The sequence below is a fragment of the Dipodomys spectabilis genome, unplaced genomic scaffold (assembly GCF_019054845.1).
Source record: "Dipodomys spectabilis isolate Male_0828 unplaced genomic scaffold, ASM1905484v1 ptg000136l, whole genome shotgun sequence".
Classification (NCBI taxonomy): domain Eukaryota; kingdom Metazoa; phylum Chordata; class Mammalia; order Rodentia; family Heteromyidae; genus Dipodomys; species Dipodomys spectabilis.
Window position 1 is genome coordinate 1,954,302 of NW_024870813.1, and position 26,933 is coordinate 1,981,234.

The 26,933-nt window shown below is 42.0% G+C and overlaps 1 protein-coding gene across 1 annotated transcript in view; it reads left to right on the forward strand.

The window, feature by feature from the left end:
* The window catches only part of Grid1 (glutamate ionotropic receptor delta type subunit 1), a 751,350-nt gene that overhangs the window by 357,103 nt on the left and 367,314 nt on the right, over nucleotides 1-26,933 (forward strand). The window lies entirely within an intron of this gene.

Sequence of the window (26,933 nt, forward strand, 5' to 3'; positions counted from 1 at the left end):
CCAATTGTCATGTGATGATCTTCCCATCTGGACCTCCTGCCAGGCTGTCTCCAATCGAACACACAGACAAATGCCTCAGACAACAACTGGTGTTCAGATTATTATTATTTTTCCTCTCAGACTGACTGCTTTGGTGCCCACCTCAGTCTTTTCTAGGACATCTCACTGGGAAATCGCCTGAGCTTGCTATCTATAGACAATTACCTTCAAGATAAAGGTATGTGGAGACAGCTCCATTATGTTTCAGGCTTTTCTCCATTAAGTTTGGGCTGCCTCAGATCTGGGAGAGTGACTTAGCTTGGCCCCTTTAACATACATTCATGAACCTGCCCGATCCACCTGTAATTCAAAATCCCTGGGAGGCATCAAGAACTTTTCTCCTAGTTGTGCTTAATGTTTCAGAATTGTATTAAATGAGTGATTTATTGGGCACCTTGAATGCAATAGACATTGTGCCAGGCATTTAGCCTCCAACATCTTGTTTTATTTTTACCACATCCCTGTGAGGTGGACATTGTTATACTCCTTCTTTAGGGGAGAGGAATAAATGAATGCTTTGAGACTTAAAACCATGTGGTTTAAAACTTGTCAGGATCTATACTACAGAAACAAACCAACAAGCTTGCTCTTTTCTGTCCCTTGTGAACTTGACTTTGGAGGAGACAACTGAGCAGCAGTTGAATTGGTTCTTTTGCTTCTTTCTGCAGATAGGGCAGCCCTGTCTAGGAGGCCAAGTGGGTTGTGTCTGGAGATGGGACCCCTCCAGCCACTAGTGAGGACTCTAAAGATAGAAAGGTAGGCAGAACAGAAGTGCTCACAGTAGGGGAGGCCCCCATGGAGACAGACCCAAGGATTTCTCCACTAGGTGGTGGCTGTGGGTGGCATTCTGGGGACTTATCAGACCTTGAGCTCCCATTTTGGGACCAGAGATGTTGGATCTATCCTGAAAGTTGCTCCTAGAAGGAGAGGGGAGGCCTTTTCCAGGATCTTGGTATCCCATTTAGTAACTATTTCCTCTGGTCTTTGATGGCTACTGTCTAGAGGATAAACCTATGTTCTTCCGAATGAAGGCATCTTTCTCTGGCTCACCATTGAGAGGGACAGAGGTGGGGAGCAGCTAAATACTGACCTGTGCCTCAGGGAATGGAGATATACCGTAGAAAATACCCAGGGCTTAGAAGGCCTGGGTTCAAACACAGGCTCCATTATTTGTTTAGTGGCCTTTGGCAAGTCAAGTTCATCTTTGTGAGCCTCAGTTTCCTCCCATTCAAGGTAGGGTAGAAATGTCTGTTGCTATTGTGAGTATTAAGTGGTAGGCATTATTGGTTCTCACCTGGGAGCAATTATGTCTCCTAGGCAACCTTTAACTGGGTGGATGTGATACTAATATGTAATAGATAGAACTGGGGGTTGCTGACATCTTACATGCAGAGGTCAGGCTTCTACAGTTATTCAGCCTGAAATATCAGTTAGCACTAGGTCGGGAAGCTCTGGTGCAAATGATGAAGCATCACCTAGTGCTTAGCACCCAAAAGGGTGTTAATGGAGGTGAATTGTGTTGGGTCCCTGTATCAGTGCTGGAGGCAAGTTCCTCACTCTGTGCAGGCACCCAGGGTGGGGCTGGGCATGCTCCCTGTCAGGAGCACAGTTGTCCTGATTGGTTGCAGAGGGAAGACACTCCCCTCCCCTCTGGCTCTCATTCTTACTGCCTGTATCACTAGCTGTATCTCAGGGAACCTTCAAGGGCTGTCTGGCTTTGATCTATCATCCCCAGTGCTGGCATGTGCTGTCATTTTGTCAGGACCAAGGCTCCTTTTCCACTTGCGTTCCTTGGCATAAACATTCTGCTGTCTCTCCTAGTTCCAGTTCCTGGATGCAGGTCCATCCTACTTACCTGTGGCTTCTGGCAGGAAAAAGGTCTCTTCTCCAGGACCTTTCTGCCTCGGGCTTCTTTCTTGACATAAACAGGTGGGGCTTGGGCCAGGAGGCTTAGATAGTGGGACTCACCAGGTTTGGGGGGGGGTCACAGGAAATCCTTAGGCTTGGGCTGGGTGTGGCAAATGAATCTTGTGTCTCTTGATTTGTTCTTCAGTGACTGGTTTCAGGTCTTTCTGAGACTAGCAGACTAGGGATTCAAGCACAAAGGGTAGGGTGTCTGTTAGGGGCCTTGCTGATAACAATGGCGAAGAGGCTTAGCAGGGTAGAGATGCAGCCAGGGAGACACGTGATCCAGGGGAGGGAGGTGCTGCTGCTGCGGAAAGGCTATAAAGAAGGATGGCCAGAGGGCTGGATGCAGCAGCATTTCTAGAATCCAGTGGCTGGGATGTAGAACATGGCAGTGTGTCGACCTCGGCTGACATCCAGCATGAGAGGAGATGGAGGAGGAGCTCCACTGGACATCCAGGAGTGAGGGTTCAGTAAGCCTGGGAGAGAATAATACTGCATGGCGACAGGGGGATTGAAAGAAATGGTCTTTTCTTAACGGCTTCCATTCCCATCACCCAGTGGACAGTGGTGGTCCTCCTACTTTCCACCAGCACTGGCAAGACAAGGCTTTTGAGCCTTGAAGAGCAGTTGGAGCTGCCTTAGGGATGTCAAGGGAGTTCAGGCAATGACTACTGACCATCCATGGAGTCCAGAGACGTTCTTGTCAGTCCTGGAAGATACGCCTGCTGTCCAAAACAATGAGCACTGGGAATGATCTACGCCCGTCAAGTCTTTGCATCCTCTCTTGGTTCTTCCTCCCTCCCTCCCTCCTTCCCTTCCCTTCCCTTTCCTTCCCTTCCCTTCCCTTTCCTTCCCTTCTCTTCTTCCTTTCCTTTCCTTCCCTTCCCTTCCCCTTCCTTCCTTCCTTCCTTCCTTCCTTCCTTCCTTCCTTCCTTCCCTCCCTCCCTCCCTCCCTCCCTCCCTCCCTCCCTCCCTCCTCTTCTCCTCCCTCCTTCCTCCCTTTCTGTCTGTCTCAGTCTCTCTATGTCTATTTTTGTGTCTGTGAGTCTTTCTCTTTTCCAGGACTGAATCTTGAATTCTGGGCCTCTTGCTCTACCTTAGCTTTTTGTGCTCATAGCTGGCACTCTATAGATCAAGCCACTTTTCACTTCTACATTTTTGCTTGTTAATTGGAGATAAGAGTCTCATGGGTTTTTCTACTCAGGCTGGCTTTGAACCATAGTCCTCAGATCTCAGCCTCCTGAGTAGTTAGGATTGCAGATGTGAGACATTGATAGCCAGCCTCCTTTCTTCTTTAGAATGGAATAACCATTTGTACGGTTACAAAAATGATCTGGGCCCATTTCTAGGGAGGGCCAGGCCTGTGGACTTAGGAGTTACCGTAGAACCCATGGGCTGCTCAAGGCCCAGGCAGAGAGTGACAACTCTGTATGGTCCACTGGAGTCACACGTGTGTCCTCTTCTCTTGTCCCCTCCAAGCTGTCCTGCTTGACTCAGTTCTGTCTCCAGGACAGAGCCACCTACTACATGTAGGAAAGCCTTGATTTCCTTCCTCATGAATCCACAGGGGTTGTCTCTTCAAGCTTGCTTCAGACAAGTCAGTGAGCACAGACCAGAGGCTGCCATCTGTGCCCCACATAAAGAGCTTGTCCAGGGCACAGTCAGTGTACTCCCTCCCCTCTGGGCAGCCTCTACAAAGTCCCAGCCACCCCACTACCCCCTTTTCCCAGCCTGTGGAAATCTGTGTTTTTTCTAGCTTCTGATAGACTAATTGGATCAACCTACAGGAAAGGGCCTTGGGAGGGAATGCCACCGTGTTTGAAAATGCATTCGGGGAACCATAAAAGTGCCAGGTTGTCTTTTTTTATGACGGTTCTTAAGGTCTTGATTTAAGAGATTCTTGAGCTTTCTTGGTTTCGCCTGTAGATTGTACTTGTTGACAAACTTGGGCCTCCTCTGAATAAAACCCTTTGAGGGGGAGCAAATTCTCCCCCAAATGGAGAGAGCAGAAAGCAAAGGGTCTTATGCTGAGACTCAGATACAAGCCAGTCGCTGTGCAAAACGGTTTTCTTAGATTCCAGAGCTCATGTGGCATGAAATGGGTCTTCCCTGTGCCCAGAGAGACACTGAGGCACAGAGACAGTCTCAGCCTGTCCCTAATCACACAGCCACAAAGGGCTGAGCCCACTACCAGCCCCCAGTCCCTCCCCCTGCCAGTAACATTTATTCCCACTCTTACCCAACAGACAATGGCCATAGAAGTTCTCACTTGACCTTTAACCTCCCAGAGCAGTTTTCCATGGAGCTCTTGGAATATCCTTCTTTTATTAGGTCAGATGAATTTTGACTAGGAGTCTTCCTATGGTTTTTGTTCTTATGTAGAATAAAATCCCAAAGCCTAAGGAAAATATTTATTACTATTGTGTGACTTGAAGTGTTTTTCTTTTTGTGCAGGTACTAGGGCTTGAACTCAGGGCCTTGCATTCTTACTTGGCCTTTTTCCACTCAAGGCTGCTGCTCTTCCCCTTGAGCCACACCTCCACTTCCAGTTTTTTGCTGATTAACTGGGGGATAAGAGTCTCACACACTTTTCTGCCTGGGTTGGCTTTGAATCATGATCCTCGGATCAGAACTCCGTCTCCTGAGTAGCTAGGATTATGGGCATGAGATACTGCTTCTGGCCAGCATGAAGGTTTTGTATATAGGTAGATGGTGGCACTACAGGTGTTTTCTAGAATCAGGCAAATTAGCATACCTGTTATGTTATATAGCTACCTAGTTTTCTTTTGTGGGCAAGAGTCTTTTTTTATTTCCTCCAGGCCCCTTACAAAATGGCCATTGCTCCTACTGGCCTCATCTCCAATTTCTATCCTTCATGCTAAAGTTGGAGCCTCATTTCTTGCTCTCAAACATACAGACAAGCTTCTACCTCAGGGTCTTTGCACTGGCTGTCCTCCCTAACTGGATCATTCTTTTTGCAGATATCTACATAGCTTATTCATTTACTTCATGGACACTTTTACCTTTAGATTGGCCTTCTCTGACTACCTTTCATAAATTAACATAATAGTTCTTTATAGGTTGTGATCACCCAATGTTGTATCATGTATTCGTTAACTGTAAAGTTGGTTATTGTTTCTTCCTTATGAGGCTGTAATGAAAATGATTATGTGTATTTACCTCCATTGCCTAAAACAGAACCTGGAACATAGTAGATACTGAATCTGGAACATAGTAGGTATGAATGAAAGGCTCATGGAAGGAACACAAGGACCAGAGGGACAGTGGAAGTAGAAAAATATGAAGAACCATGGACAAAGAATGGGAAAAGCCCCATGGATGGAGCCTCCAAATGTGGACATTTGAAGATGAGGACATGAGACTGCTTGCCAGAGAGCCCGGGACAAGAAGCAGTGCTTGGAGGAGCCCATGGCTTGGTCTGCAGAAGACCAGCATGAAACCCTTTGCCAAGGCTCCTAGTGGCCCCTGGGCTTTCTTCAAAAGCCTGGCAGGCGATGTAGCTCTTGTGAAGTTAGCATCCTTGCAGCCTGCTGCTTCCAGATTCTGTCTTCAAAGGCCAATTCACAAGGGGCTTTTCCCTGGACTGACTGTGGTTGGTGTCTTTTGCTGCATATTCCAGAGCATAAAATAGAGCAAAACCAAACAGATCTTGTCCTTGCCTCTCCGTGTCACTTGAAGGCCATGAGGAACCTGAGTGAGGTCTGTGGAGGTGGGGAAGGGGTGAGTTTATCACTGCTGATGGCCCACAGCTTGCAGAAACTGGGCCAGAACCATGGAGCGTGCTGGTTGCTTTTCCATTCTCTGTGCTTCAGGGCTGCCACTGAAGAGAGAGCTGCTGAGATTTATCCTTCCATCCAACCATATCTCACAGTTTCAGGGGCAGCTAGGGACCCTTCCATCCTTGGACCACGCAAGCTGGAGCTGACTGTGGAGAACAAGAAGATCCAGCTCAGAGCAGGCATTTATCCAATCATGATATCTGTGTTTTTTCTTCCATGTGCATTTTAAATGATCTTTTATAAATGATCTTTAAGTGGTTGCACAAAGGGGTTGCCATTCAGCATACTCGTTTATGACTACAATGCATCTTGATCGATGTCACCCTGTCATCTTCCCCCCACCCCCCTCAGCCCTACTCATCTTCTCAATTTTACTAGAGTCATAGGCTAGGCACTGAATGTTAGGACTGCAGTCTCCACCCTCATCATGATTTCTTGAGTCCTCATTGTGAAATGGGTTACAGGGAGCTCCCACATAGGACAGAAGTTGTAAGTGGGATTCAGGGAAGCCACATGACTTTCCCGATTGAGCTCCAGTCCCTGTTAAGCAGCAGAAGCACAATGTAAGGCCTTGTCTCTTCGGGATCCACGTCCCATTCGTTGTAAGGGCTTTGGGAGGTGGATCTGCTAGTCTTGGTAACTCTGCTTGAGGATGCTGGAGCTCTTGGCTATTTTCCTCATCATTCTCTACGAGCTCATTATCCTAGGACCTCAGGTGGGGGCAAGAATGTGTTTTCCAGGGGAGGAAAGAAAGAAAAGGTTTGTGGTTCAGAATTCAGGATGAGCATTTAAATAGTCTTCACCATTTAACTGGGGACAAGTCATCTCCAGCCCTATGGAAACCTATTTCCTCTTCTATCCTGTGGAAGTAGAAGTCATCCATGGCCAGGCGCCGGTGGCTCACGCCTATAATCCTAACTACTCAGGAGGCTGAGATCTGAGGATTGTGATTTGAAGCCAGGCTGTGCAGGAAAGTCTCTGAGACTCTTATCTCCAAAGAAACCACCAAAAAACCAGAAATATCACTGTGACTCAAGTGGTAGAACCCTCGCCTTGATCTGAAGAGCTCAGGGACAGTGCCTGGGCCCCGAGTTCAAGCCCCACAGCTGACCAAAAAAAAAAAAAAAAGAAGTTATCCATGTAGCTGAAGCTCCCAGGGTAGTGCGTTATCCATGGTGAGTTTGCAAAAATGATCAAGTCAGTCAGCTTGCTACACTTAGGTGGTCACTGTCTACTCCTCTCCATCTAACAAATACTAGATACTAGCCACGTGACTGGCACTGTCCCTTAGTGTGAAAGATGAACTTGACCTCCGTGGGGGCCATTAGTGGGGCAGAGGTGGGAATGACAGACTCCCATCTGTGATCTGGGCTCTACCCCGTAAGAAGAGCTCAACTGGCAAGTCCTGCCCTGCATGCAGGAGGAGGATAGGCTGAGTGTTCCAGGATGCCGGGCGGCATTTGGAAGGTAATGAGTTTGAAACAGCTTTGTTCCACGCTTGCCCCCCTCCCTCCTGGAGCCTAATGGCAGCCATTGAAGGCTTTTAAGCAAGGTCTACCACTATCAGATTTGTACTTTGAAAAGTTCATTTTGGCTGCTGTGTGGCTTCTAGATGGGAGAAGATAACTGTGGGTAAGTGAGAACCAGCAAGGTAGCTACTAAAGTTGATTTGGCAGTGGAAGAAGGGAAGATGGCTTGGAATAGGATTTGAGATAGAAAACCATTATCTGCCTGGCCTAGGACCCTCTCTGAATCCTGTAGGTAATGGATCTGACACCATCAAGGAAACTGGTGCCTTGATCTTTGCTGTGGGTTAAATTTTTTTAATGTTTATTTTGATTACTTTTAAGGAGTTGTACAAAGAGGTTTATCTTGATCCATGTCACTCCTTCTATCATTCTCCTCCACCTTCCCTAGCCCCACCCATCCTCCCAAGTTACCCGATTCCATGTTCACATGGGTACATTGACTGTTAAGACTGCTTGCCAAACCCTCCGTCTCTCCATTCATCTGCTCCCTTTCCTCTGATCTCACCTCCTCCTGACACCTCAAGCTCCAGCTTCTTGGTATTCATTTTGTTAGACTGTAAGTTATTCAAAGCAGTTACATTACTAGAATTTTCCTCTGCTTTTATGCCATACTTTGGATAATACATTTGTTCATAGGTGTACATAACCCCATCCATGTTTACCAATATATTTATGTATTAGATCTCACTTTGTGGATTAAATTATGCTTCTCTCAAAATAAAGATCTGCTGAAGTCTAACCTCAGTACCTCAGCCTGTGACCTTATTTGAAAATGTCCGAGTCTTTGCAGGTGATTAATTTACAATGGGGTCACAAGGACTGGCCTTAGTACAATATGCCGGGGTCTTTAATCAAAAGGAGAGATTTGGACACAAAGACAGGAAGGTATAGAAAGCAGGTGATATAAAGATACAGGGAGAAGGCAGGCAGCTACAGCTAGGTCCTGGAATGGATCAGTCCCCGTAGCCCCCAAAGGAACCAACCTGGTTGATACATAGATCCCAGATCTGTGAGATGTTAAATTTCTGCTGCTTAAGTTTCTACAGCCCTGGCTGAACACGTCTTCCTCTCTTACATAAAAAAGGAGCATCTGGGCACCTCCTAAGGAGTTGTACAGACAGGGTGGATGGTGGTGGTGGTAGTGGTGATGGTGGTGGTGGTGATGGTGTTTGTAATACTGATGGTGGTGATGGTGCTTGTAATAATGATGGTGGTGATAGTGGTGATGGTGATGATGGTGGTGGTGGTGGCGATGGTGGTAGTAGTGATGATAGTGGTGGTGGTGGTGATATAGATGCTTTTTTGGTGATACTGGTGACACACAAGCCTGTAGGAGGACAGGCTGGAGAACACAGATCTCATGCACAGCTTCTCTTTGTCCATTTGTGCCCTTTATCCACATATCTTTCCTTCTGGGTACTCAGATAATCAGGGAACTCTGCCTTTGACCTTCATTTTTTCCCCTCGTCTTTTTTTAAGGCCGCCCCCCCGCTTCACAAAATGGCAGCTTTTGTCAAGGGTCCTATAAAAAAAAAGTGCTAAGGAGCCAGGGAAAGGGCTGCTAGCACTTATTGGCTTTGAAAAATACTTAGGCTTTCTGGACCTCAGTTTCTTTATCTGTGTGATGGAATCACTGTCCTTGGAGATGTTGTTGAAGAGGGCCAGGGAACATGGGCCCAAATATGCAGCTAGACAGATTGCATCCTGCATAAGGGTGGCTTGGGGGAGGAGGGTTGGAGGGAAGTTTTATCAGCAAACTGCTCCCCAGGTCTTCCACACTGGAGTGTGTTCATCTAATTTGAATCAAAATACCATCCTTCCATGTCCTCCTAGCTCAGAGTGTTCCCAGCATGCAATGGATATTCAGTAAGCATTTTCTTTCTTTTCCCCCTTGAAATGATTGCCCCTTATGAAATTTGGATAGGAGTCGTTCAGGATTTGGGGAATATCTGCTTCCTCCTCCTTGACACAGTGATGGATAGAACCATACCATTTTCTTTCTGCCCTCTTGGCAGGGAAGGTCAAGCCCATTAATTCTTATGTTTATACAATTCTATTCCCCCTTTCCCTGCTTCTAGTTTATTATGCTTTATTTATGTTGTACCACTTGATTAAATATGTTCTTTGTGGTAAGCTACCCAAGTCCCTTTGGAGAGAATCTTTCTAGGTAAACACAATGTTTTTAAGCTTTGAGAAGTGTATCTTCTGCTACTTTAGGTCTGTCAGCGCTGCAGACAGTCAGAGGTGAATGGATCAGACCTGTGTCTATATAGTATTGAGTTTAAAACCCAAGAAGGTATCTTTGGGGGAATATTTCTTTAAAATTAAAAAAAAATTGTTATTATAAAGGTGATACACAGAGGGATTCCAGTTACATAAGTCGGTAAAGAGTAAATTTCATCTTGGACAATGTCACCCCCTTCCCTAACACTCTCTCCCCATTTTTCCTTCCCCATCCTCACCCACATGTTGTATAGTTCATTTTCAACATAGTATCCAGTGAGTACAATTGCTGCTTTTGTTTACCCTTTGTCCCTCCATTTCTGTGCTTCTCTTACTTACCCTAAAACAGATAAATGCACAAACAGAACAAAAAGGAAAGAAAACAAAAACAGCCTAAAAAATAAAAATCTCTGGTTTTCATTTCCTGGAGTTCATGTCAATAAATACTATTTTGTATGATCATAGGCATTGTGCCTTTCTGTTGAAGTATTTCCTTAATCAAGATGTGGAGTGGAATGAAACTTCATGGACTGGAATGCTTTGTACACTGAACAAGAATTTTAAGCTGAGTGCCAGTGGCTCACACCTGTAATCCTAGCTATTCTAGAGGCTGAGATTTGAGGTTCACAATTCAAAGCCAACCTGGGCAGGAAAATCAGTGAGACATTTATCTCCAATTAACTATCACAAATCCAGCAGTGGTAGAGTGCTAGAGTGCTAGCCTTGAGTGAAAAAGCTAAGGAACAGTGCCCAGTCCCTGAGTTCAAGCTCCAGTACTTTCAAATCCAGAATACTAAGGATAACCCTGGATATCCTTAGGGGAGGTAGGGGTTGGATTGCTGGAAAGGTAATGACGTTTTTAGAGAGCAGAATTAATTCCCTGGTTCTTTTAATCCTGTGGTCCAGTCACTCCCATGTGAACCCTGGAGAGCTCCCTGTATTGGATCAACCAGTTGCCAGTACATTGGATAGATTAGTTATTTGCCCAGGCTTGACAGTGTGGCCCATGGCACACCAAGGCTTAGTGTCCTGCTTTAAATAGTAGCTTAAGAATTCCCTTTCAATGGAAACTCTCTCAATAGTTGTTGAGTATTAGATACTTGAGGACCAGCCATGCAGGCTGGGCAGCTGCGGTCCAATGCAGGGCAGGAGAGGAGGCTGGCCTACACTGTTTGTGCAATGCTATGAGCTCTCCACTTTGCAGGTGCGTGTGGTACCTCGCTCGAATCTGAGCATTTGCTTGGCAGGGAGGGCCATCTCCTCTCACTTTATATTAGTAGAAAAGGTCAATGGCTATTATTGCTATTATTATTTCCTTGTTTGTCATATTTAGCTCTGCTCTGGAGTGGAAAACTCGCTGCTTTGTGGGCTGACTTCAGCTCAAAGATATATTTGGGTAAGCAGCTCAGTGCTGTTTTACACTGATGGGCTTTTAAGTGGGCTAGGCATTAATCCATTCTTCCTCATGGGGGCCTTATCTGACCATTCGCCATATTCCTCAGTGTGCAGACTGCCTGGGACAGGCTGTGGCTGTCACCAGCCTCTGCATTTTACCCACCATAGGCCTTGCTGAGTGAGGGGGGGGGGGCTAGAGGAGGGGGGACTTCAATAAGCACTAGGCTAGGTGCTTTTCTGTGCATTTTTGCAACTCTGATTTTCTTTGAACATTCAATCACCCAATAATATTTAATCTCATTTGTGGGAGGGGCTAAAGCCCTACTCTGATGAGGAGAGTGAGCTTCAGGATTCAAGCAGCCTTCACCTGCACAGGCTTCCTGGGCTGTGTCTGTCCCCTGGAGCTGTGCTTTGTCAGCAGGAAAAGACCGTGCTGGAAATCTTCCAGTCAGCATTTGCTGTGTGGACTTTTATTCTTTCTGAGTGCCTTCCATCTGGGGCAAGAGAAGGAAAAGGGATCCCTAGTGTTGGCAGCTCACTTAAGACCCCCATAGCTTACTCACTGGATCCTGTTATGGCTGGGTGAAAAGCTTGCATTCATGTGTTGAATTTATTTTTCTGGGTCTTTGGGAACTGCATTTCTGTTTCTGCTTATTGTGATGTCAGAAGACTCAGGCCCAAGGGCAGAATTTTACTAAGAGTGGATAAGAGATAAGGAGATCAATTACTGAGGGTTATCCGGGACTGCAGCTGCATTTGGGGGCAGATGGGGACAGGAGGGCTGTATCTTGTGAGTGACAGCCTGCAGAATGGGAGTACAAATACACTGGCTGGCAAGGGACAGAGAAGCTCAATGAGTGGGTCAGGTTTACTGACAAGGAAATGGTAGCTTGCCCCCTTGATGAGTTCTTGAAACAGCCAGCTTAGAATGTTCCTTCCAGTCAGTGGGAGCAGGGTGAGTTGCCATTCTCTGGAAAAAGCGCAATACCTTGTGCTGCGTGGTCTGTCAGTCTGCATCTGGACTCTGCAGGGCAGGGATTCTGAATCGTTTGACCTCAGGCCACGCTTGCAGTGGTGCTGTATTGATGCAGCACCTTCCCAAGGCGTGATTAATGGTGATCAAAGTGCTCAGCCGAGCTCAGATTGGCATATAGGTAATTATTGCAGGGAATGATCACACTTTGATCTCTGGTCATTTTATTACTTGAAAACAGAACAAAAAGCAAACCCTCTGATAATCACAGTAGAGGATAAAAAGCATTTATATTAGTGAGAACATTTTTTTTTAAAAGAAGAGAATCACACGGACATGTTTGAGTCCTAAGAAAAATGAGGCACGAAACCCAGTGTCACTAGCACCTATTGGAGCACCCTGGCCACCCCACTGGGGAATCTGTACAGTGAATGGAGACAAAGAGGTACCCGAGCCACAGGTGAGTTCTCTGAGGGGATGCTGCTATTCTGCGCATGGTATACTGTTTCTAAATGAGAGTTGTTGGAAGAATAATAAGGGAAAGTCATATAAATATGCTAGCATTTTCCACAAAATGGTATAATTTCATATAACTATGCTAGTACTATGCTTGTACTGTTCACAAAAATAGTGTAACTTTTTTTCCTTAGAAAAAAACCTCACTATTAGCTGGATGTGTTAACTCACACCTGTAAGCCCAGATACCCTGGAGGTAGAGATTGGGAAGATTGCTATTTGAGGCTACCTTGGATGAAAAGTTTGAGATCCCATCTCAACCAATCAAAAAGCTGGGCTCAGTGGTATGCACCTGTCATTCCAACTAGGTAGGCAGCACAAATAGGATGATCATTGTCCAGGTTGGCTGAACAAAAAGTAAGACCCTATTTGAAAAAATAATGGAAACAACAACAACAACAAGGCTAGGAATGTAGTTAAAGTGGCAGAGCATCTGTCTAGAAAGTCCAGAGCCCTGAGCTCAAATCTCGGTACTATCCAAATCAAATCATTATTGCAGATTTTGAGAAGCATGAATTAACCTGGCTTGGGAGGGGAGTTAGATGGCTTATGAGACATGGTGGCCTTGAGACTTAGTTTTCTTGACTGCCTTCTGGGCAGTCCTCTGACTCTTGGACACTGATTTGGATGGGGACTTGGAGATCCATGGGCCTTTAGTGTTGATTTGGAGGGCAAGTGTTCCATCAAGGCCATTGTGATCTGGACCCATCTTGTTGCTCATGGGATGGTGGGTTTTTTGACTTCCCTCTTTGCAAACTCTGATCCCAACCACAGAGACACCATCTATTGGGTCCTATCAAGCACCTTATAGATACTTAATTTCATTTTGTTTCCCATATAGAAGGATGAGATTAGGGCTATTGCTACCTCAGCCCTAATATAGATGATGCAGAAGAAACCATTTGGTCAAAGACAGGTTGCCTAGGATGACTGGGAAGCTCCTCCTTGCTGTGGACCTGGCTGAAGAGAGCTTCAAAACATCCCAGGAACTCCCATTCCCCCCGCCCATGCATCCCATCAAAATAAAGGAAAATGACTGTAGGATAAGATAATGGGACTTAATATAAGCAAATAATGATGAGTTCGTGGAGCAGAGATAGGGTGTATATCTGTGGGAGTTGGTAACTTGTAAATGGTACATGTAGACTGTCAAGAGCATCATTATTCCTTCAATGTCACATAAGCCCACCAGGTAACACACAAGAGTGATACAGAATAGTGCTTTAGAAATTTATTTGCTTGGGCTGGGAAGGTGGCTCAGTGGTAGAGCACTTGTCTTGCATGCCTGAGGCCCTGGGTTTGATTCCTCAGCACCACATAAGCAAAAAGAAAAAAAAAGCCGGAAGTGGCGCTGTAGCTCAAGTGGTAGAGTGCTAGCCTTGAGGTGAAGAGCTGAGGGACGGCGCCCAGGCCCAGAGTTCAGGCCCCACAACCAGACACACTCCCCCACCCCCCCCCCAAAAAAAGAAATTTATTTGCTTGTATTTACACACACACACACACACACACACACACACACACACACACACACACACACATTTATTTGCTTGATACACAAAGGATCTAGGAGATCTTCAGCAACTGGAACAATGTATGAGAGGTAATAAGGTTAAAATTGGACATGGATAAGCTGAAACTCTTCCACTCAAATTCAAAAGGTCAATTGCAGTGTTCGGTCTCTAATTAAAACCAGCAGTTGTACTTGACATTTATGATGTTTTTGCTATGGATCAGACCTTGTCCCATTTAATTCTCATGCTGCCCCATGAAAGAGGAAAGGTAGCAATCTCTATTTTTCATTAAAAAAAAAAAAACAACAACAGAAACTAAGTGCTACAGGATCATGCCTGTAATCCTAGCTACTCAGGAAGCTTAGATCTGAATATCAATGTTCAAAGGAAGCCCAGGCAGGAAAGTCATTGAGACTTTTATCCCCAATTATCTACCAATAAAGCCAGAAGTGAAGCTGTGGCTCAAATGGTAGGGAGCTAGCCTTGAGCACAAAAGGTCAGGGACAACATCCTGGCCTAAGTTCATGCCCCAGAACTGGCACACACAAAAAAAAAGAAAAAGAAAATAAAGAAACTGAACCTTGGGATATAGGTGAATTTGTAGGTCACATGGTATGGCAAACTAATGATTGCATAATAGACATTCATTTCCTTCTCCAGTCATCAAATGGTCTATTTTCTTCAATGAACTGTTGATAGTAGACTTGGTCAGAGACTGGCCTTGGCCAATGGCATGTAGACAAACACAAGAATGCAAGTTCTTAGCTTAGATCTTCTAAAATTTCTAAGGCTGCATGCTACAATATTATTTATTTATTTTATTTTATTATCTTATTCTTATTATCTTCAAGTAGTACAAAGGGGTTTCAGCAACATATAGATTAACGGGTATAATGCATCCTGATCAGTCTCACTCCTTCTATCATTCTCTCCCATCTCTCCCAACTCCAACAATCCTCTCCTGTTACCTGGTTCAATTTTCACATATGTACATTGAATATTATAATTGCATTTTCCTCCCCAATTTCACCTCTCCTAACAACACATGGCTCCGCTCAGATCTTGATCAGCAGGTGTGTTTCCACCTACTATTCCACCCCTGATCACAATGAGAACATGTCTCTGGTACTCACTGTCTTGCACATGAGCTCAAGAATAAACAGTCTGGAGTAGGGCAGCTGCCCTCGTGACCTGCAAGTAAGAGAAATACATCTGGATGTGGCCCACTGGGATTTTGTGATTGTTTATTAGCAGCACAATACATACTGTCAGTTTGCAGTTGAGCTGGGATTCAAACCCTGATAATCTATTCTTTAAAAAAATGATTAAATTTTTAAGAAATGTATCTTATTGTTACTGTAGAGGTGATGTACAGAGGAGTTACATTTACATAAGTCGGGTAATGAGTACATTTCTTTTTGGCGATGTCACTCCTGCTCTCTGTCCTAGCTTTACCCTCCCATCCCTACTCACAAGTTGTATAGTTCATTTCCCACATAAAGTCTAGTGAGTGCCACTATTCAATTTGTTCACTCTTTGTCCCACATTTTTCTCTGCCCTCTCACCCCCCCCCCAAAGGTAAATAAATTAACGAACAAGACAAAAGGAAAAGACAGCAACATAAACCACAACAAGAACAAGAATTATCTTGTTTCCATGTCTTGGAGTTCATTTTGAAAATATTATTTTATATGATCATATGCACATAGCTGTTGAGCCTTTGTGATTATTCCTATAAATATCCTTCTTTGGTGTCACTGTTTGAATATCTAGAGACCTGTATAATTTATCATGTCCCAGTGAATTTTTTTTAGCATCCAGAGTATTTACTTGTAGATTTATAGGCACATTCTCGTTACCACAAATGAGGGAAACCTATGTTTCTTTGGCTCTGGATTAATTTGCTTAATATTTTTTTCCAAGTCTTTCTATTTCCTTACAAACGGTACAAAATCATTCTTTCTGATGGAAATATAAAATTCCACTGTGGGGTCTGAGAAGGTGGCTCAGTAGTAGAGTGCTTGCCTTGCACGCCTGAGGCCCTGGGTTGGATTCCTGAGCACCACCTAAGCAGAAAATGCTGGAAGTGGTGCTGTGGCTCAAGTGGTAGAGCACTAGCCTTGAGCTGAAGAGCTGAAGGACAGCACCCAGGCCCAGAGTTCAGGCCCCACAAACGACCAAAAAAATATATTCCATTGTGTATATATACCACATTTTCTTGATCCATTTATCCACTGAGAGGCATCTGGGTCAATTCCGTATGTTGGCAATAGTAAGCAAGGCTTCAGTGGACATGGTTGTGCTGGTAGCTTTAATGTAGCATTGTTTGTATTCTATTGGATAAATGCCCATGAATGGAATTGCTGGGCCATAGGGCAACTCTGTGTTTAGCCTTTTGAGTAACCTCCATACTGCTTTCCAAGATGGTTGAACAAGTTTATATTACCATCAACAGTGCAGTAGAGCTCTCTTTTGACAACCTTCCTGCCAGCCTCTGTTATGGTTAGTTGTTTTTGAAAATGGTTATTCTAACTGGGGTGAGGTGGAATCTCAATGTTGTTTTGATTTGCATTTCTTTTATGGCCAGAGATGTTGAACATTTCTTCATGTGACTATTGGGAATTCTTACATCTTCCTCTGAGAAGTCTCTCTTTAAGTCTTTAGCCCATTTATTATTAGGTTGCTGATTCTTTGAGGGTTTGTTTTTGGGGGATTTAATTTTTTGAGCTCTAAGTATATTTTAGATATGAGGCCCTTGTCTGATACATAGCTGGTAAAAATCTCCCATTCTGTGGGCTTTCTGTTTGTCCTGTTAGCTATGTCCTTTGCCATGCAGAATGTTTCTGTTTAATGCAGTCCTACTTATCCAGTCTTTTTTTGGTTTGTTATGATTCTGGATCTTTACCTAGGAAGGTTCAACCCATGCCTAGGGGCCGTAGTGTTTCCCCTATCCATTCTGGTAATATTTTCATGGTATCTGGCTTTACAGTGAGGTCTTGGATCCATTTTGAATTGATTCTGGTGTAGGGTGATATATAGTTTCAGTGCACATGGATAACCAATTTTGCTAGGACCATTTGTTTAAGAGGTTGCTTTCTTTCAACCATATTTTTTGCTCCCTTGTCAAATATTAGGTGGTTATATGTTTGTGAGTTCATTTCTGGGTCTTCTATTCTTTATCTACAGGCCTATTCTTGTGCCAGTAGCAAGCTGTTTTTATTACTATCAAACCTTGATAATCTGACACCAGAGGCCATATTCTTTAGTTCTAAGCTCTGTTTCTTTGGGAGAAATAAGATGAGAATAATTGAGGAGACTTACCTGTTAAATTCAGGTTTTTTTGACTGAATATTTCATAAAAAGTCTTTTCTCAGTTTCTACTTGTATTTCAATTATTCTTAAAGTTCTCAATCAATATTTATTGGGATTTTACAAAATGATTAGAAAATGCACCTGAAAATGGAAAGTCACTTCATAGAAAAAAATTTCAGGAAGCAGGAAATACTAAAATAATTGATTTTATAACACACAAACCAATGGTAATTAAATTAGAATGATACTGGCACAGAACAGAGACTTATAACAATGAAAGACAAGTCTGGAAGAGAGCTTAATAAATAAAATAATTTAAGAGAAGATAAGAGAAGAATAAAAAAGATGAAGGAATAGGATTAAGTAATGATGATGGCAGAATTTATTGGAAGAGAATAGTTACATATCTCGTTATGAATCAAAATTAGAGTTCTACTAAGGAATTAAATATTTAAAAAACCATGGAAAGCTAGAAAAATAGATGAGAATTTTGTAGATAAATTTGTAAGTTTTAAAAAGTCAAAGATATAAAAAATATAGAAAGACATAGCCTTATAGAAATTAAAAAAAATTCTTTCAGAAGGCAAATGAGAGTCCAGTGTGATTATGTAAACCAGTAATTGCAGCTATGCAGGAGATTGAGGGAAAAAAAACTGTGGTCCAAAGCTGGCCCTAGACATAGGATGAGACCCTCTGATAGATAAATTAAAGAAGAAAGGGCTAAGGGTATGGGCTCAAAGGATAGAGCACCACAAGGCCTTAAGTTCAAACCTCTGTGCCTTCTTCCCCTTCAAATAAAACAAAAACATAAGTAACCAAAAAATGATAGAACTAAAGGTATTTGTTGCAAATGTGACAAGATGGGAATGTTTCCCTTGCCTCATTCAAATAATCGATGCAAACATGAAAGATCTGATTTACAAATGAGAAGCTGGGTGCTGGTGGCTCATGCCTATAATCATAGCTATTCCAGAGGCTAAGATCTGAAGATCATCATTCAAAGCCAGCTGGGCAAAAAAGTCTGGAAGACTCTGATCTACAATTAGCTATCAAAAAAAACCCCTGAAAATGGAGGTATGGCTCAACTGGTAGAGCTTTAGCATTGAGTGAAAAGCTAAGGGACAGCATCCAGGCCCCGCATTCAAACACACATACATAACACAACACACACACACACACACACACACACACACACACACACACACACACACACACACACACACACACACAGAGTGTGAACAAACAATAGCTTACCTTACAGGATTTACATGACACTCCTGTTCTGCTCTTGGCCTGTGTTAAATACCAAGATGCCAAAAACAGATGTGGCAAAATAGATAAGATAAAATCTAGTGAAAACAAGGGTTATAAATTTGGGAGGGGAAGGGGAAAAACAAATGGTTTAAATAGGAGTACAGGTAGACCCATTGCAACAATGAAATGTACAAGATGCTATGTTGAAAACTGAACTTCACAACTTTGACTGGGAGTGGAGGGGTATGGGGGAGAATATAGTCGTGGAGATGGGAGGGCAGGGATGGTAAGGGAAAAACAAAGGAGGAGGCACCAATGCTTAATTATAACCCCTCTATGCCATATTTTCACAATTAAAAACTTATTAATAAAATAATCTAGGCAATCAGCTTATATTTATAATACAATAAAAGTCATGATAATGCTGCCAAAGATGAGATAAATGTAGTATCTTACATTGTTGATTGGCCATGTCAATTAGAAAAGCATTTTGCAAAACATGCTCAAGGATCATTGATCTGTTCATACCATCAACTCAATAATCTTCCTTGTCAGAACTCACTATAGTAATATAATAATATGATTTTAAGTGAGAAATACACAGACATATTAGGATTTTATATAGTGCTGTCTACTATGCTGAAAAATTAGAGGTAACTTAAATGTTCTGTGCAGGGAATAGCTAAGTAAATTATGGGATAGACACACAATAGAATATTCTGCAGCCAATAAAAATAATTGTAAAGACTGTGGGAAAATATTTATGATGTTTCAGGAAGCATAAAAACAGCAAAAATTCATCTGTGAGGTGATTATGTGTACATAAAAGTTAAATATGTAAGTAGTCAGTGACCGTAGGGCCCTGGAACTTGATACGTGGATGAAAAGAATGTAGGAAAATGTCCCCTGCACAGTGGGGTTGGATATCCATTAGAGTTGTTACATTATGCAGTAACAAGTAATATTTTTTTTAAAGGATGTGAAAGGACTGACTGAGGACAATGTCTGGGAGAAACATGACTTTGGGATTTTAGGTGACTTCCAGTTCACTAGGAACCATGTGGCTTAGTTTAAAATAAGTATCAGGGGGCTGGAGGTTTAGCCCAGCGGAAGGGTGCCCGCCCGGCGCACGCAAGGCCCTGGGTTGGATCCTCAGCCCTGGAAAAAATAAATAAATATCAGACAATATTTGGCTGTGTTTTTTGCTATCTGTGAAATCCCCAGGACATGAGAGAATAGAGATGAGCTAGGGTTAGGCTGGAATACTAGGTGCAGTTTTGTTTTATTTTTATTGTTATTTATTAGTATTTATTGTATTTTAGTTTTATGTTTGATAATGTGAAATTGTGTGTGTGTGTGTGTGTGTCTGTGTGTGTGTGTGTGTGGTTTTTTACTTGTACTGCAGCTTGAACTCAGGGCCTGGGTCCTGTCCCTGAGCTGTTTTGCCCTACCACTTGAGCCACAACTCCACAACATGCTTTTATGGTGGTTAATTGGATATAATAGTCTCACTGACTTTCTTGACCAGTATGGCTTTGAATCATGATCCTCAAATCTCAGTCTTCTGAGTAGCTAGGTTTACAGGATGAGCTACCAGGGCCTAGCTACTACATAGTCTTTTATCATGTGCCTTCCATCATGTAGCATAATGTTTTAAAATTACTCCATGTATTTATGAGGGGTTAGTACTTGTTTCTAACCACCTATTGTATGAATACATGCAATTTATTTATAGATTGTCCAGTGGATGGATATTGGGTGAATTTGGGATTTAGCTTTGCTGGTAACATGCTTGCCCATGTCATTTAGGGTGCGCATTATCCCTTCGCTCTATGGGATTACAACATTATCGCTGCACATGTCCATCTTTGCAAGATGAGGGCAAAAATTGTCACAAGTGCTTGTATCAAGTTTTATCATCAGTAGCAGTGTGCAGAGTTGTCAGACCCACTGTGTCCTCATTACTGTGGTCAGTTGTTTTAATTCCAGTTATTCTGAAGGAAGTAAATTGAGTCTCACTATGGTTTGAGTTCCCACTTACTGCTGACTAAAGGTGCTCACTTTCTTTGAATATGATTACTGGCTATTTGGATATCCTTTTATGTAAAGAGGCTTTATCCAACTTTACCTAATCAACTTGATTGTGGCCTTTATTTTTTTTCCTTTGCTGGTCCTGGGGCTTGAACTCTGGGCCTGGGTGTTATCCCTGAGCTTCTTTTGTTCAAGGCTAATGCTCTATCACTTAAACCACAGTACCACTACCAGCCTTTTCTGAGTAGTTTATTGGAGATAAGAATCTCATGGGCTTTCCTGCCCCAGATGGCTTCGAACCACAGTCCTCAGATCTCAGCCTACTGAGTGGCTAGGATTACAGGTGTGAGTCACTGGCATCTGGCTGGGCTATTGCTTTTTAATTTGTACAGTTCATTCAAAAGTAAACTCTTTCCTAGCCACTTGGGAGGCTGATATCTGAGGATGAAAGTTTAAAGCTAGCCCAGGCAGGAAAGTCTGTGAGACTTTTATCTTTAATTAATCACCAAAAGTTGAGCTGTGGGTCAAGTGGTAGAGTGCTGGTCTTGAGCACAAGAGCTCAGAGACAATACCTAAGTCCTAAGTTCAAGTCCCAGTACCAGCATAATTTCTTTTTATTTTAATGCGTTTTTATTGTAAAAATATTGTACAGAGGGGTTACAGTTACATGAGCAAGGTAATGAGTACATTTCATAGTGAGCATTGTCATCTCCTCCTTTATTTTCCCTCTACCATCGCTTCCCTCCCACCTCTACAACTATACTCCCCCTCCCTTCACCTAAATTGTAAGTTTGTTTTTCTTTTCTTTTTATTATTATTATTTTTTATTGTGAAAATACTGTACAGAGGGGCTACAATTATATGGGCAAGATAGTGAGTACATTTCTTATCAAGCATTTTTATAAAGTTAGTTTTTCAACATAGTGTTTTGTACATCTCATTGTTACAGTGGGTCAACCTGTATCCCTATTTAAGCATTTTGTTTTTTCCTCATCCCCTCCTCAAATTAGAGAAGTGTATATACAAGATGCAGGGCACAGACATCAAATACAGCATAGTTTTTTATTAAAGCAGGCTGTGAGCTGGGCACCAGTGTGGCTCATTCCTATAATCCTAACTACTCAGGATCCTGAGATCTGAGGATTGTGGTTCGAAGCCAGCTGGGGCTGGAAAGTCTGTGAGACTCTTATCTCCAATAAACTACTCAGAATAGGCTGGAAGTGGTACTGTGGCTCAAGTGGTAGAGCACTAGTCAAAAAAAAAGCATACTTGAAATGTGAGTCTTTTGGTTGGCATATATTAATAAATATTTTTCATTTTTCACTCTGGAGGGTTATCATTTATTAGTAATTTTTTGCAAGTCTTTATTTACCATAGCTAAGACATGGAACCAACCCAGATGCCCCTCAGTAGATGAATGGATCAAGAAAATGTGGTATATATACACAATGGAATTCTATGCCTCCATCAGAAAGAATGACATTTCCCCATTTGTTAGGAAATGGAAAGGCTTGGAAAAAATTATATTAAGTGAAGTAAGCCAGGCCCAAAGAAACATAGGTCCCATGGTTTCCCTTATTTGCAATATCTAGTATAGGTATGAGTCAAGCGGAAAAAGTCAGATAATGTGATGTTAGGAAAACGAACCCTCAAATATGTATTTTAATGTTTTTGTTTCTTTCATGCATGTATTTCTAACGCATTTATAAGATTATTTCTTTGTTGCTTTGTATGTCCCTCCCCCACAGTGTAACCCCCGCTTTCACTATATTTGATGTCAGTATAACATGTGGAGGAGACGGGGACAAACAAGTCGTTTAAGGATTCAGGTGGACCTGTTGCAACAATGAGAAGTACAAAATGTCATGTCAAAACCAGCTTTACAATGTCGGTGGGGGGGGGGGGTGGGGGGGTATGATTGGGTGGGAGGGAGGGGGGAGGCTGGGAAGGGAGGTGAAGGGTAAACAAAGGAGGAGGCTGCAATGCTTGGTAAGAAATGTATGCATTATCCTGCCCATGTAATTGTAACCCCTCTGTACAGTATGTTCTCAAATAAAATAAAATAAAATTTAAAAAAAAAAAATTTTTTTTGCAAGTCTTGGAGCTTGAATTCAGGACCTAGACACTGTCCCTGAGCTTTTCTGCTTATATCTAGAGCTCTTCCACTTGAATCATGGCTCCATTTCTGGCTTTTTGCTAGTTAATTGGAGATAAGTTCCATGGAGTTTTCTGAACCAGTATCATATTTCAGCCTCCTGAATAGCTAGGATTATAGATATGAGCCACTGGCACCCAGTAGTAGTATTAATTTTCAGTAATAAAGTGCCATTGATCATTACCTTTTTGAGTCCTAAGATATTTTCAGATCGTGTTGCTATCTTCCTATATTCTTTTGGAAGAGGTATCATTTAACTTTATACATTTAAGTCCAAAACTGAAAGGCTGAGAAATCTCTGCATCTGCTTTTTCCTAGACTTTTAAACTTTACTTTTAAGTTTTGTTTCCCCTCTCCCTGCTTTTTTTTGTCAGTTGTGGGTCTTAAGCTCTGGGCCTGGGCACTCTCCCTGAGCTCTTTTGGCTCAAGGCTAGCGCTCTATAACTTTTAGCCACAACTCTACTTCTGGTTTCTGGTGGCTAATTGGAGATAGCCTCACAAACTTCCCTCCCTTGGGTGGCTTCAGACCTTGAGCTTCCTTTGTAGCTAGAATTAAAGGAGTGAGCCGCTAGTGCCTGGCAGTTTAATTCTTCTTTTTATTAACTTCATTTTTATTTTTGCACTAGTATATAGAACACATTTTTAGTTATTATCTTTATCCTGTAGATGCAAGATTCTATAGATTTCATTTATTAGCTTGATAAGTTTTTCATGGTATCTATAGAGATAGTTTTACTTTTCTCATTCTGGAGTACTTTTATTTCTTATTTCTATGGACTGAATTTACAACATAATGTGGAATCTAAGTTTCAGAAGTGTGTAATATATATGTATATATGCATATATACACATATATACATATGTACATATATACATATATATGTACATACACATATATACATATGTGTGTATGTATATATTGTGCTGGAGCTTGAACTCTGGACCTTGTGCTCTCACTTACCTTTGTCTGCCCAAGACTGGTGTTCTACCACGAGCCACACCTCCACTTGTGTCTTTTTGCTGGTTAACTGGAGATAAGAGTCCTGTGGACTTTTTTCCGCCTAGATTGTCTTTGAATCATGATCTTCAGATCAGATCTCAGACTTGTGCGTAGCTAGGGTTACAGGTGATATTCCACCAGTGCTCAGCTTGCTTTTAAAACATTTTTAATCTCTCAAGGAAAAAGCATCAAATCTCCTATCATTAAGAATGGTGTTGACTGGGGACATTTCATGCATGCTTTTAGCAGGTTGAGTAAATTTGCTTCTATTTCTACTTGATTGAAGGCTTTCATTTTGCTTTTTTAAAATCATCAAAGTTGTTGCCTTTTCTGCATTTTTAGAAGTATTTTTTAAAAATCCTATATTCTGTTAATATGGTGTATTACATGGATTGATTTTCAGATGTTGAACAAATTCTGCATTCATGGGGGGTGAATCCTACTTGATCATCTTGCATAACCCTTTTCACATGCTGCTGGATTTAGTTTGCTAGAGTTTTGTTGGAATTTTTCTGTCAGTACTCATAAGGGATATTGTGATGGGGGAGTCTACTTTTAGTAAAATAAAATGCATTGGGAAATATTCCCTCCTCTCTCTCTTTTTATTTTTAAAGAGTTTATGAAAGCAAGGATTATTTGAAAGACTTCAGTAGGGAAGGCATCTAGGCCTCGAGTTTTCTTCGTGAGACTTTTCAAACTTAATAATTCATTTCTTGTCATGCTTCTATTCAGACATCATGTTTCTTCTTGAGACAGTTATAGCAGTTGTGTCTTCTTAGAAATTTGTCTATTTCAGCTCAGCATTTTAACTTGGGGTCATAAACTAACTTATTCATACAATTTTCTTATTTATTTATTACCTTCTAAGATTGCTGGTTATGTCACCTCTTTTGCTTCTTGTTGTGTTCATTTGAATCTTCTTTCTTCTCAATTAGTAAGTCTAGTGACTTACCTTCACTTGATAATTAAAGTGTGTTAAATTTGTTGATCTTGCTTGAGAATTAGCTTCTTGTTTATTGTTTTTCTATTCTCTCTCACTCTCTTTTTTTTTTGTTTGTTTGTTTGTATGGTGTTATGGTTTGGATTGTGAATGTCCCTAGTGGCTATGTGTTTAAGGCCTGTTTGGCAGTTTTTGGTGCTACTGGACAGTGGTGGAATCAATAAGAGGTGGTGCTTAATGGAAGGAAGTTAGGTCATTGTGGGCATGCCCTCAAAGGGGCACTATGATCCTAGATCCTTACTCTACCTTTTTTTTTCTGTTTCGTGAGCAGCTCTTCTACACTATGAGCCCCCCACCATGATGCTTTGTCTTGCTACAAGTCCCAAGACAATGGAGCCATATAACTATGGACTTCAGAGATCAGGAAACAAAGTCAATCTTTCTTCTATCTAAGTTGATCTTCTTGGGTATTTTGGCACAATGAAGGAAAGTTATTTTTCTTATTCTGCTGAGTTTATTAATTTTTTAAGTTTCTGATGGGAGAAAACGTTTATGCTATTGATTTATTTTTTATTTTGTCAATCCTGGCATTTATAGCTACAAATTTCTCTGTTAAGCACTGTCAAAAAGATATTTGATATATAGCTATATTGCACATATATAAATATGATATATCTCAGAAGTTATGCCAGGTCATGCTTTGTTTTGATTCATCTCCAAGTAATTCCAAGCTTCCTTTCAGATTTCTTTGATCCATTGGTTGCTGAGGAGTTTTTGGTTTCCTTCTCTCTCTCTCCCCCCCCTCCACCTCTCTCTCTCCACACACACACACGCACACGCACACGCACACACACATTCTATCACTCTATCACTTTCCAAATTTAAGAGGTCAACTATCACTTGAGGGCCAACCATGGAGTATTTCCTCAGTTTCTAATTTAATTTTGTTGGAGGGTGGTCAAACACCAATGCATGATTTTCTTGCAGATTGTTTTATGGCATATAACATATGGTCTGGCCTGAAGAAAAGTCCCTTGTGCACACGAGAATAATATAGCTCTGCCTCTTCTTGAAGGGGATGTCCTGTAGATATCTGTCAGCTGTAGTTGACTTATAGTTCTGTTTAATTTCATTGACACTGTGGTTTAGTAGTTATATCAATTGTTGAATGTGGAGGCTTGTAGTCTTCAGCTATTACTTCTGCCATCTCTTCTGTTAATTTTACTTCATGTATTTGGGATGTACAGAGGGGTTACAATTACATGGGCAAGGTAATGAGTACATTTCTTATCAAGCATTATTGCCTCCTCCTTTGTTTCCCCTCCCCATCCCCTGCTCCCCAAACTTGTAAAGTTTGTTTTTCAACCTAAGGACTTGTACATCTCATTGTTGCAATGGGTCCACCTGTATCCATACTTAAATGATTTGTTTTTGCCATTCCCCTCCACACATTGTCTTATAGACTGCATCTGGTTGGGTCTTTTAAAATGCATATTCTGCCATTATCTACATTTTGATTAGAAGGTCTAACTCATTTATATTTAATTTGACCAAAAACAGTGTTTGCATCATCCATTTTGTTGTTTCATTTGCCACATATCTACAACTACCTGTTTTGCACACGTATTTTTACTGTAGTGTTTTGATTCCTTGGAGTTTATGCTATTTGATATTGATCACACTTCATGGATGTATAAATGATATCCATCAAATGTGGTTTGGGATCATTTTCTGTTGAAATATTATTTACTTTCATTCTTTTGAAGAAGTTTAATAATGCAAAAGTTGATATACTTTGTGGTATCCTGCAAATGTTCATTTTCCTTCCTTCCTTCCTTCCTTCCTTCCTGTCTTCCTGCCTGCCTGCCTGCCTGCCTGCCTGCCTTCCTTCCTTCCTTCCTTCCTTCCTTCCTTCCTTCCTTCCTTCCTGTCTTCCTGCCTGCCTGCCTGCCTGCCTGCCTTCCTTCCTTCCTTCCTTCATTCCTATTTTCCTTCCTGCCTTCCTGCCTGTCTGCCTGCCTTCCTGCCTTCCTTCCTCCCTCCCTCCCTTCCTCCCTCCCTTTCTTCCTTCCTTCCTTCTTTCCTTCCTTCCTTCCTGTCTTTCTCGATTCTTCATGCTGAATAATTTCATTTGATCCATACTGAAGTTCTCACTAATTTATTCTTAAGTTTATATCTCCTGCTCAACTTTGTAAACTTTTGTCTGTGCCAGGGTTTTAACGCCGAGCATCATTGCTTATTAAACAAGCATAAAACCATACCCCTAGTCATTTTCTGCTTTAGTAATTTTTTCAGAGACCATCACAGATTTTTCCCTCTTGGTTTGCATGGATGTGAATTCTACATA